Below are 11726 nucleotides of genomic sequence, written 5' to 3'. Positions count from 1 at the left end.
CATACTAACAAAAGTCGGTATTTTCTTCACCCACTGTTTACGCATTTCTGAAATCTTGTAAAATTGAAAAAATGTTGATACTTTATAAAACATATAATATCCTACTTAATCTTATAGAGATTTCAGGTCTTACAGGTTAATATGAATATATGGTGATGTCAGTTTTATATAAGCATAAATGTCACTAACAGATCTCTTTAATTTTTACATGTTGACATAACTACCCCACCCACTTTATTTTCAATGGAAAAAACGTATTTAGATCTACAAAAAAAATTCTGACGTTAAGATTTTAAAAATATTTTGTAACATTAATGAAACACACAGATGCTTCAAAATGGAAAGAAAAAAGTTTGGGTCACCGCGCATCTAAGAGGTTTATTAAGAAAAAACTGTTAAAAAGTGGTGAATTTTGATGTTTTTGTTCTTTTTGTTTTAATTTAATATTTTCTAGATAATATAAAGTGCTATCTTGAAAACTTTTATTCTATCTATAGCTTAACATTTTATGTATCAGTCAGAAACATATCAAAACAAAACCTGATCTACTTTAATAGTTATTTGAACTTACCTACCCCTACCCCAATGTAAATCTTACGTCAATTTTAGGCAAATGCCAGACAAAAATAAGGGTGACAAATTTTTTTTTTCGCAAAAAGCATAATATATTTGTGTAAATGGTACATTATTAGCCATATTTTAATTATTTAGCATTAATTTTTGGCAAAACTTTTGTTAGAAAGCAATATTCGAAGAAACATTTTTCAAAATGGCGGATATCCTGAAAAAAGCGCTCGTACATCCTTAAATGAACAAATAAAGAGCTACAAAGAAAACACACAAACATAAAGCATATACAGCACACAGAAGCAAAGCTAAGCATAGTATACAAGCAAAGCAAAAGTAAAAACTGAGTGGGTTATGCTAATCATGACCAGAGGCCTAAAATTTAGTTAAGAACCTAAGGTTAAGAAACTGAAAGAGAAAAACGGACACAAATGTGTAGACTAAAAAGTGCTAAGAACGTGTATTCCTTCAAACCAGGTTTAAGGAGAACATATTAGTATAATCATCTCAGATTTGGAATAAAACAAGCATATATAATTATAATACGGAGACAAGCATGCATCACATTTAAAACAAGCAAGAATAAGTTACAAAAAAGCTTAAAAAATAAGGTATTGGAGGATTAGCACATAATCATAGAAGCACAAGGAATAATAATTTATAACAGTACTGGAAAAATCATGCAGAAATAATCAAACAGACAAACAAGCAGGGGTTCGGGAAAGGCAAACATGCCACTGCATTGTGGACAAGTTATACTTACCGACAAGCCACACAAGTACACACCTTTCCTGGCCAGAAGGATATAAGATTTTTAAAATTATTAAAATTATTAAAATTATTTGTTTGCTGGAAGTTGTCAGGTAAGGAGTTCAACAATACAGGGGCAGCATACCTAAAACTGTTCTTACAAAATTTAGTTGTACTGACCTGATGTACCTGTAATATATTAGAATATCTAAAATAATATGAATTTGAACGTTTATTTATTCAGTCTGATAAACCTGGAGGTGCCAAATTGTTTGAAATTCTGAAAGGTTTCTATAGCCATTGTTCTTTGTCTTCTTACATGCAATGATGGTAATTTTGCTTTAACATGTAGCTGGTCATAAGTTCTAATATAATCATCATATACAAATCTGTATCGCTTATTGAATTTGAAATTTGCCATTAAGGAAAATATTAAAAAGCACAGAATCTAATTTTTTAGCATTGATGAACATCTTTATATATTTCTTGTTAATCACTTTTGAATTGTCATATTCCAATGCACTTTAACTTATGCAATTGACAATCAACAATAAAGAATTTCCAGATTAGTCTTAGAAGAGTTGTTTTACAAGTGTAGCCTGATCTAAATGCTGAAAGATATGTATTGAATTATTGGTAAATAAAACTGGATCAATTGTGTATCAATTGATTACTCAAATATTTTAGAAATGACGGATAGTGCAGTGACAGTATGGAAGTTTTTTTTATCTAAGGTGCTCATTTTTCTTGTGTAAAGATGTTACTTGTGCGTGCTATTTTAAAAAGATTTATTCATGAGGCTTTATCGATACATAATTTATCTATAAAAGAAGAATCGACAGGATGGAAACAAAGTTTAGATTGAACTTAGTTATATGGATTAATTGAAGTTATACTAAAACGATTTCCGTGTACATGTATTGCGTTATTTCTAAACATTTCCAATATTTTAGACAACATTTACAAGGTTAGAATATTACACAATTTTTGTTTGTCTATAATTCAAAGCTAGCAGATTTATTACCCCGAACACATTGGTCAATGAACTATTCATTTTTCTTTTCTTGTAATAATACCGACGAACGATTTTCCTTGCTTTCCAAAATTTTCCTAGTTTTGAGAGGGAGGTGGGGGATTTTTATTTTTTTATTGTATTTACTGAATAAATTCTCGTATTGTGTACTGCATTCTTAATGTTTACTTCATAAAGGGAGCTGGTCGTTGTCAAACTCTTTTTCTCTTAAAAGGTGCATGCAGTTGCTAAAACAATGATCACTAAAATCACTGTACATTCTGTTTACATCAATAAGACACGTGTCTAATTGCAAAAGGTTTGTTTTAAGATTAGAATGTAAATTTTTGTATTAAGATATTTAAAACTTAAAAATAAGAACAAACAATATCTTCTGATTGTTTGCGTCTCCTGTTTTAACTGGGTATCAGTGAAGTTACAGTAATCCCGCAGTCCAAAGTCAAAGTAATACGTGCTACCTGAGATTTTACTATTTGTTCATACATCGTCAGTAAGAATAGGGCTAGCTTTGTTTTAAAAAAAAGTTTTAACACAATGTTTACTAAGTCAAAAATATCACAAGTCTATTTCAAAGTCTTTCACTTTTCATCTATTGTCATGTTATAGTTGAGTTCACCAATTTCCATCTACAGGATGCTTTATTTAGGACATTATCAAAATATCCCTGCTAAAGGAGGGGTTTTTTTTCGGGGGTAATATATTGATTACGCCTTCACTACACTAAAGAAATTTTCTGTTGTGTTTACTGAATTTTCACCTAGGTGCTAAAGTTAAAGTGATTAAGGTAGGTAATTCATAGACTATATAACACAGCGTTGAGACCAGTGTATATAGTTTTAAAATAACAAGAAAGTTCTTGTTATATAACTATAATGTAAACAGATAATGTGAAGTGAAGTACTTATGCATATTATTACAATCTGTGAACTGGAAGTGGAAATAACTAAGGACCCAGTAAACGTATAGTTATGCTTATAGTTATGCAGTACGCATGTTGTATATTATCTCTTATCTCTACAACCATAAACAACATAAATCACGTTCATGACTTCATGCTTTAATAAAACTTGCTGATTGAAAAATTTATATCCTATGAGATTTTGCACGAGATACATTCCCGTCTAAATAGGGGAACTTACAAAATTTATATTAAAATAGAGAAAAGTGGAAACTTCACAGGTCGCTCAACACGACAAAAACGAAAATGTTGCAGGCTCGGTTTGATTGAGCCTGTTCATGGACGGTAGTGGAAATGCATGCTACCGTCCACGCCCTCTAGCCCCGGGTTGAGCAGAACTCAACATTTACACATGCTAAAAGTACAAAAAGCAAATTAGAGACATCCGCAGATGTATTCAAACGGCGGTGAACATGGAACCTTCAATGATACACGTGTTGAGGCGTGTAATTCCATGAAGAGCGGCGTTTGGTCCCCAGATAAAGTAAAAGGTTTGCCCCAAACGAGAAAACAATGGGCAGAACTAAACAAACTGGAATTTAGGAAGGGGATCTGAGGTTATGGAGCCTGCGTATCACAGGAACTGTCAAAAGACAAAACCATCAGTTTTTCACCTATATTACTATAAATGTAGAGAGGTGTAAATCTAAAAACGATACAGTGGTATCAGAATCCTCAGCTATATTATATAACTTGAGCTTCTTGTGACAAATAGTATTGACCATTTGAGTAAAACCGAAATATCTTTACTTTAAATATCATCCAGATGGCATGAAGTACTGTAAAATGGAGTGATAAAGTCTGACTGTGTATCTGGAGGAAGGCTCAGCATGAAATTCCTTTCATAGCAATACAAAGATAAAGCTTCACAATTAGTTACAATGGGAACAACCATTTCCTGACGGAAAACTGCATTCCCAAACAGGACATCAATTCTTGATATTCATGAAATATAGAAACTTACAAACTTATTAAACAGATCCCACATGATTTATTAAAATTATATGCAATTACTGACTTGGTCCTTCTTTGCTTAGAAGACAGAATTATTCTCAAGTAATAAATGGATTGATACAATGAAGTTGTCAGGATCGTTTGTAGAAATACCAAGGAAGTCCAGTATAAATTGAATTAGGGGCAAATGGTATTGCTTAAAGAATACATTTTTTTTCTTAGAATAGATATTTGCAACATTGTGAAAAAACAAAGACAAATATCAAACAGGGAAAGTCTGGTTACAGCCCAGCTGTTTTGAGACATACCGCATGTTTAGTGTTCAACCCGTTTACAGTTGGACACTACGCTTCCCTCTTTGATTGTGTCTTACGGAAGAGGGGGAGGACTCTATGATATGCAGTTTTTAAATCCCACCAGAACTGAACTGTTTTGATATCTGTCTTTTGGCCTGTTTCGTTGGGCCCTTAAGGATGTTCTCTTGTTGCTCTGTCTTCTGCAAAGGCATTGAGTACATACGTTTTTGTTCTTAAGGTTTGCTTTTTATATATTTATACAGGAGCATTTTTGTGTTTACATGCCATTCCTTTTTGTTTCCATTACGTCTGTTAAGATATTCAACTGACAGGGATTACTTTTATTTACACTATCCCGTTTTTTTGGAACTTGGTGAGGGTAAGAGTGAGGTTGGGTGGACACCATAAACCAGTTTAAGCTCCCAAGTGGTGTTTTTGCCACTAACCATTCCAAGGCGGTGCTCCACTGTGTTCCTTTATTTGTTCGTTTTGTCCTTGTGTGTTTGCTTTGTATGCGCGTGTGTGTGTGTTTGTAGTGTGCACGTCTGCTTGCTGTGGGTTTCCTTTTGGGGAGGTTGCATTTTTGGAACATGGCATTCCCTGTTTGATATTTGTCCTTGTTTTCTTTAAGGGATTCAATCCCTTTATTCACGAAAAAAATGCATAAATATTGGCGGTCTTTATTTTGAAGGTTGATGTGTAAAATTGCATTGCAGTTTTTAGTGATCAAATCCATCACTGAATGTCAAAATTTTTAAGTCAGTAGCGAAGGAAAAGGAAATAATTGCTTTATTTCTATCTCTTTTTTCTTGATTAGGGAAAATTTTTGAAACAATTTTGTAAGTCATGGAACTTCCACATTGCATACAAAAGTTGACTTATTCGAAGAATCGGTGAGAGAGTTGAATCAATTTGAAGGTAACACTAGAAATTTAAACAATCAATGGAGAACAAGTGGAGAACATCATGTTAGTTTCAGAACCCGTATATAGATATATAGAGATTCTAGGCATGCAGTGCTTAGTATGTTTTCTTTGTGTGAGTGTGTGTTTGTTGGTCGCGTGCTTGTTTAACGTTTTGGGAGGCTGTGTTTTTAGAACGTGGCTTTACATGTTGGATTTTCATCCTTGGTTTTTATACGTTCCCACTTATTTGCCAAACGTTCTTTCTCTTTATTTATGCCAGATTTGAATTCATTTATAGCGAGCTCGAAGAGCAGGCCCGAAGGGCCTGCTCGAGAATCGAGCTTTACGGTAACGCAAGTATACTTTCACACTTGGTGATGGATTTGAAAAGTTTCGTCGGAAGTTTTAAAAAAGCGCACCCTAGCGGACTGGTGCTCACAGGAAGTACTTCTTTCCGGAGTGAATACAGAACTTCATTCAATTGCTAAAAATTATTCATCACTTAACAATAATGAAAAAATGATTTCCAGTTGTTTGGAAAAAAATATTGTTTTCATTTAAAAGATCGAGCATCGGTCAGAAAATGGAAAAAATGTCATAATAAGCAAAAAGAAACGGGAACGCGGTAATGACGTCACCGTGACACCGGCTTCCCATAAATTTTGCAACGTATGATATTCACTGTTATAAGTATGGTGACACTAAATGTAGACTTTTTCAGTGAATAGGTTCTCCTCAGTTCTTGTGACTAGTGAATAGTTTCTTTGTGACAAATAAATGATGCATAATATTTTTAGATAAATCCGATTTCTTTGAGGTCGCTTTGAGGCTTTGCCTTATTTCATATTAATCCTTACTAGAAATCTGTCAGTATTTTTAAGAAATTTGTTTCCTTCTTGGAAATTTCCGCCTATTTCCACGGATCCGTATCTCTGGACTTCCTTCTGTTAATCGTCCATTTCTGGAATTGACGGAACAAGCGTCTGTGTACCTTGACATCTCATTAAAAATCCAAAACTCCACTTTCAGAACTCTGAATTAGCTGTTTACGTCAAGGTATTGTGTTAGACACAGTTATTTACATATAAATATTTGAAATAAATTGGTAAATACAATATTAGATGACAATCATAAGAAATCACATGGTGGGTGGTATGTTCTGTTCACAGTATTTGGACAGTTCACTTTTCGGATACTGTGTGTATCCCAGACTCACCAGTTTCGACGCACATAACAAGCAACATGGCCGCGCTTTTTCATTCAGTACCAATACGTGACTCTATTAGATGTTGCATGTGCACTAACCTTTTATGCACTGAATCATACCAATAACATCTTATTCTAAACAACTGACTGCCAGAAATCAAAAGGTAAACAACAACTAGTGTGGTCGGCCATACTTTTTTCTAACACACCTATTTCGACGCATCCTACATGATACTTGTTACGAAGCTTTTGATTGGCTTAAATATTTGTGCAATCACTGTAAGTAATGTGCTACACCATAACTGTCATGGATGCTGCAATAAAACTTGACACAAAAGCAGATGCAAGTAGATAATCAATATTAAGGCCAAAGGATTAAATAAATCTGAAAACATTTTAACATTCATGAACATAAGGGGCTAAGAACATAAATAGTCACTCTGCTTTTTTAATACACACTGTCTGATGTTTTTTCTTTCATTTTTCTGGACTGCAGTGTTTACAGAGGAATTTGGCACATTTTGTTTTATACAAAACTTTAGATGATCCCAGTGTTCGCAGCCTACTTGACAAGAGAAAAAAAATGAAGTGTGTAGTAATGGTCGCATTGATATATAATGCGTACACCTTCCAAAACAGTGCATAAAATAGTGCGACTACATATGTCACATGGCAGTGATGTGACCTTGATAGCACCAAAGTCGGCTGCAGACGTACAACAAAATTTCCAGTAGCTTTTTTAATCTAAGCTTCCACAGGGAAGTTTTTAAAATGGATGAAAATTTGCATTAGTAGAAACATTAAAAATCATGTATAGGATAAATGTAAGTTGATAAATATCTTCAAATCCTGAACTTTCCAACTTTTTATCGGTAAAAGTAACCATGATGTTTTCTGTCATTACACCGAGTAACTACGTCATCGGAAACCCCAAGTTAATCGAGAACGAGGTCAAAACAAAAATGGCGTCGAAATAGGTGTGCGTAAAATTACGTGGTGCGACGATATTAGTAGCAGATTTTTGGCAGCAAAAGAAACCCAAAGTGGATGTTAACAGATTTGTCTCAAAAGTAAATAAATATATTAGATACAGCTTTTTTAAACATGCACCACGGTCCTTGTCATTACTTTCTTTCGTGGCTAGATTTTCAGAGTTTGATTGGGATACTGGTACTGATGATAAACCCGAACAGAAAATGAGGTTTTTTACCTGTAACTTTTTTATTTCTGCAAATTGTAATCAATGGTCGGTATTAAAATAAAGCTTAACCTTTGCTGAAAACATTACATTATTCAAATTTATATTTAGTAAGCAAACTCACACGAAGTGAGGCCCTGAAAGGGGTATGTAAAATGGGGACTGTATGAACGTTGACTGATGATAAATTCGAACACTTTGTCATTTACAATTTTTTTTTTGGCATTATTATATTGAAACTTTCCCCAAAAAGGTGCAACAGTCATTCCATATCAAGTAATGAAAACTTACCAAATGTCAGGCCTTCATGTTTTGACAGTGAGCATGCGCAAAAAAACACCCTCGTCCTTAGTTATTTTGGATAAATATTTTTTATACAAATAAATGTAAGTCATTTATTTATACTGAATATTTAACAATTTTGTTTTTGTTTACACCAGTTGGTGTTGTAAATGGAAACTATTAAATGGTGTGTTCAATTTTATAAACAACCGATTGCAGTCGAATATTTCCAAGTTGGTCTACTTTATCATCTGTCCGGGTTTATCATCAGTACCAGTAGTCATAATGAATGTGGGACTTTATGTACCAGTCCACTTATGTACCAGCCCTTTATGTACCACTTTATGAGACTTTATGTACCACATATAAAATAAAATAAAATTTTAAAAAAATCCAGCATTAATTGATCTCTATGAATTGTTTCTTATTCCAATTTTGTGAAATGCGTTGTTAATTAAACTGTTTAATCACTTTAAATATTTAATTTAAGTCAATTTAAAATGTTGGCCCATATTGTTGATTTAATCAACAATTTCACAGTAAATTACAACCAAATTATCACCTATTATCACCTATGCACAATAGGTATATAGATAGAAAGTATAGCTACTATATAATATATGTGGTACATTAAGTCTCAAAGTGGTACATAAAGTACCTGGTACATAAATGAACTGGTACATAAAGGGTCGCACCCGTCATAATAATATCACAGTTTTCTTTGTATTTATTTTGTTATGCAGGATAAACATTTACTTTTTAAAAATGTAAGCTCTTTTACTGCTCTAATTAAGCATCTTATTTATATTTCTTATTGAATAAATTTGTAATTGAATATTTTTACTTTCTGTTTTGTTTTTAAAAATTAGTTAATTAGCTTGGTCAAATTATAATTATTATATATTTAATATATGTACATTCAGGGTTTCCTTTTGGTCAGTTTGACTTTGCGACAACAAATTTGCCAATCAGAAAAAATTGGAGCAAGTAGTCATGCGTGCAGTGACAGGCGACATACCACTTTCGTTATTAAGGATATAATATTAACAATAACAGGCAGTCAGTAACAAACACATGTAAAGTAATAAAAAATTATTTCAATCATTTAAATATCAAAATTTTATTTCAATCATTTAAACATCAGTTAAGGTAGTATTGCATGTTTGATAAAACTGAAAGTGATGGCGTAATGTACATCATTTATCCCGAAAGCATAGAATAAAAATGAAAATCATTTTGTGAATTAATATGGCAGCCTGTGAGTAAATATATTACAATGGCATTTTTACTATCTTTCTAAAGTTAAAATATGATATTAAAACATAATTCAAAATAATGTCTTAAAATTAGTGTGCAATGTGTGGTTCACTTTAATCATGGTCAAATAAATCAAAAATAAGCACATGGACATATACATTTTATTTCATCACATTATAGACCATATGTTTATTTACAACTGTGAGAAGTTTCATTAAAATCTACATTGTAGAAAAATTTCTGTTCGTGAAAATGTTAAGAAATTTAAGTTATGATTTTCCCATAGACTCCTATTTATGAAAAATTGCGTGAGGGCCAAATTTTTCAAATCAGTCTAGCAAAAAATCAAGCACATGTCCCGGTCTTTTTTATTTGCTGGATTCCCTGAATATATTCTAAAGTTTTGAAAAATCAGAGTTTAATCAAATTCTACACTGTAGAAAATTTTTCATTCTGAATGTGCAGAACTACCTTAACTGTGACATATGAAACAGCACATAATATAAAAAAACACATTTGTATTGGAAAAAAACACATAAAAACTATAAAATCAGATACACAGAAACATACTTTTTTCTTTTAGCCATTCATTTAATGTTCATGAGATAATTGTACCCTAATTTAAAACTAAATAATAATGACATCACATTACTAAGCAACATTTCTTTTCACCAGCTGTTCATTCTTTTGAACTTGCTACAAATGTCAGCCACTGCATGCATAATTATCTAATCAGCTGGGTGATGAAACTCGTCAGTTAATCCAATTACACAATTAATTTGACAACGGAAGTGTCACTGACTACTATAAACACACATCTCAAAGTGTCATTATGTGACAGGTGATATAAACAACACATCATGTAATCGATCACGTGCAACCTTTACCTTGCATCGATTTCCAGTGTACGTCCGTGAGAAAAATCTCATCACCGATTTTTTGTTGTATTTTTTTGTTGGCACCACTATTGAAGATTTTTAGCGCCAGAATTTACTTCCTGTAGCCATTGGCTACTGACAGCAGTAACCCTGTACATTTAACTTGGACAAAATGACAGCTCAGGGCCCTCACTCTATTTTAGAGGACTTGGTCAGAGTCCATTAGCAGAGGAATTTTGTATTAGTTTGAAATGGAGTGAATTGGAAAAGTAGTGTTTTTTTTTTTTTTTTTTTTTTTTAATAAATATGGTCCCTTACAGAAATATTATAGTTTGCACTGAACACTGTTTTGATCATGCAGCAAATATATGATGAACATGGTGCAAACACTTTTAAATAAGTAGTTACACTTACTGTGGGATGTTTGTTTGGTGTTCACTTTTCACATGCAAATTAGATTTGCTGTGAGCAAGTTTGTGAGCAAGTTTTTGCGTACTAACTACTTGTTGCGAAAAAGTTGCTGCAAACAGCTTGTTGCAAACTTGACCCATGAACAGGTTGCTGTGAACTTCCTGCAATAATCATATATTCATTCAAACGTCTTCCATAGGGAAGTAGATACAATATCACTCTTTATTTTATTACCCGAAATTATAACCAGAAGACAAGTAGCATTCACATTTTTACATGTTTATTTGTACATTTCAGATATGAATACAGTCACATATTTCAATTACCGGCACGTAAGATACTGTAAACAGTGCTAATTCAACCTATGAAATATTCCTTTCAATATAAAAGTTATTATCAATATTTTGGCAGAGTATGGCCACTCCAATGAAAGCTATTTGAAAAACCAGTCGACCGGGAGGAAACCAGACGTACTCGTAAAGCACCACGTCATTGCTCCACGTTACCTGTAGAGCAACAAGCAGCGCCACACGGACGCAAGGGATACCACAGTACACCACAGTAAATTAAACATCCCCCAAAACTCGACGTTACCTGCAAAGCAATGAGGAATATTTAGCGGACCAACGGAGCAAGGCAACATACTGTGGTTCTAAGCAACGAGCAAGGCTACAGTACACAACAATATTTAGCGGACCAACGGAGCAAGGCAACGTACTGTAATTCTAAGCAACGTACTGTACTTCTAAGCAAGGCAAATACTATAATGAGCAAGGCTACAGTACACCACAGTAAATTAAATATTCCCCATAACTCGACGTTACCTGCAAAGTAATGAGGAACATTTAGCGGACCAATGGAGCAAGGCAACGTACTGTAATTCTAAGCGAGGCAAATACTATATGATGAGCAAGGCTATGACATCAGCAAGGCTATGATACATTTAAGCAAGGCTAGTCAGATATTGCCAAGGCACTAGAGCAATACCTTTAATATACACCGTAACATCCGTACCATCAAAACGTCCCAAA

The 11726-nt window shown here is 33.4% G+C and overlaps 1 protein-coding gene across 2 annotated transcripts in view; it reads left to right on the top strand.

Moving 5' to 3' along the window:
• The first annotated feature begins 6424 nt into the window (after positions 1–6424).
• The window catches only part of LOC123561289 (protein lifeguard 1-like), a 40495-nt gene continuing 35193 nt past the window's right edge, over positions 6425–11726 (top strand). The window contains exon 1 of one of the 2 annotated variants that reach the window (XM_045353545.2): positions 6425–6519. The gene's annotated coding sequence lies outside the window, so the exon portion shown is untranslated. Of the gene's footprint in view, positions 6520–7715; positions 7740–11726 lie in introns of those variants that run through there. The other variant, XM_053553367.1, reaches the window with a different exon arrangement.

This window comes from Mercenaria mercenaria, chromosome 10 (genome assembly GCF_021730395.1).
Source record: "Mercenaria mercenaria strain notata chromosome 10, MADL_Memer_1, whole genome shotgun sequence".
Classification (NCBI taxonomy): Eukaryota; Metazoa; Mollusca; class Bivalvia; order Venerida; family Veneridae; genus Mercenaria; species Mercenaria mercenaria.
This window is presented reverse-complemented; position numbering and strand designations above follow the sequence as displayed.